The sequence below is a fragment of the Sebastes fasciatus genome, chromosome 6, assembly GCF_043250625.1.
Source record: "Sebastes fasciatus isolate fSebFas1 chromosome 6, fSebFas1.pri, whole genome shotgun sequence".
NCBI lineage: Eukaryota > Metazoa > Chordata > Actinopteri > Perciformes > Sebastidae > Sebastes > Sebastes fasciatus.
This window is the reverse complement of record NC_133800.1, coordinates 520001-521312: the sequence shown is the minus strand read 5'-3', so window position 1 is coordinate 521312 and position 1312 is coordinate 520001. Positions and strand designations below refer to the sequence as shown.

Genomic DNA, 1312 nt, shown 5'->3' with positions numbered 1-1312 from the left:
AGAAGTTCTTGTCAAGGAGCTCTGATTACAGTGACACAGTTTCCCCACATGAATGATAAACACTATCTATGACAGAGGTGAGATTGTAACTGAGCTGCTTGAATGCAGGTTTGAGGTGCTTTTTGCAATTTTATGCTACTTTATACTTGATTTTACAGGGATAGATTGGAGTTTTTACTCCACTACGTTTGTGATTGTTATTGCGACTTTGTAGATTTAGATTTGACATTTAAAACGTGATTGTTTCATAAAATATGGCGCAGTATGACACTTGAAAATGCTGCTTACACAGCAATACATCAGTGATAATAATCCAATAATATTTTTATAACATAGCCTGTAACAATGTAACAACGACAGAGTTTGTAACAAAGGCCCTTTTTGTCATTATAGTGAGAATATTTGTTTGTGTTCCTGACAATCTGCAGCTGCTACCTTCATAGACAGAATACGAAAACGTTGTGTTACAGCATCTTTAAATGGCCTTTTTGTTGCTGCAAATGTTGCTTACGGCCATACCACCCTGAACACGGCCGATCTCGTCTGATCTCGGAAGCCAAGCAGGGTCGGGCCTGGTCAGTACTTGGATGGGAGACCGCCTGGGAATACCAGGTGCTGTAAGCTTTTTCGCTTCTCTTTTACAAACAGCGGAGGGCGCTGCTGCTTCTTCGTTGGACACTGGCAGGCGCTGATGAAAATCAATAGAATGGTGTACACACAATGTCAATGCTTTTCAAATATTTTTTAAAGAGCAGATCACGAGTTACAAGTGTATATCATTATATCATAAAGCTGATCAATTTCACTCGGGAAAAAAAGAAACCTTTATTGAAGTTTATTGGACAGCATACAGTGGAAAGAATGGTGAAGATATACATCACTCAGAAACGACACGTCAGTTTTCAACTTTTTTTCAAAAGCATGCAGAAGTGATTCAAACTGAAGTAATGGCCGTTACTCTTTGGTGACAGCACACTAGCATCAGGACAAAGCGTTGAAAATGTGGGAGAAAGAAAAATGCTGAAATTCAACATCCAGAGTCAAGCTGCTCTGATTTTCAAAGTCTCCACCGGAGAAGCAGCGGCGCCCTCTGCTGCTTGTAAAGAGAAGTGAAAAAGCTTACAGCACCTGGTATTCCCAGGCGGTCTCCCACCCAAGTACTGACCAGGCCCGACCCTGCTTAGCTTCCGAGATCAGACGAGATCGGGCGTGTTCAGGGTGGTATGGCCGTAAGCAACAGCACTGGTGACGAGATCGGGCGTGTTCAGGGTGGTATGGCCGTAAGCAACAGCACTGGTGACGAGATCGGGCG

The 1312-nt window shown here is 42.9% G+C and overlaps 2 non-coding genes across 2 annotated transcripts; one reads left to right on the top strand and one right to left on the bottom strand.

Annotated features, from left to right (window-relative positions):
• The first annotated feature begins 505 nt into the window (after positions 1 to 505).
• Positions 506 to 624, top strand: LOC141770250 (5S ribosomal RNA). Its single transcript, XR_012594488.1, has one exon. It is a non-coding gene; the product is annotated as a 5S ribosomal RNA (ribosomal RNA).
• A 492-nt stretch (positions 625 to 1116) lies between these two features.
• On the bottom strand, positions 1117 to 1235 carry LOC141770302 (5S ribosomal RNA). Its single transcript, XR_012594527.1, has one exon. It is a non-coding gene; the product is annotated as a 5S ribosomal RNA (ribosomal RNA).
• Between the last annotated feature and the right edge of the window lie 77 nt (positions 1236 to 1312).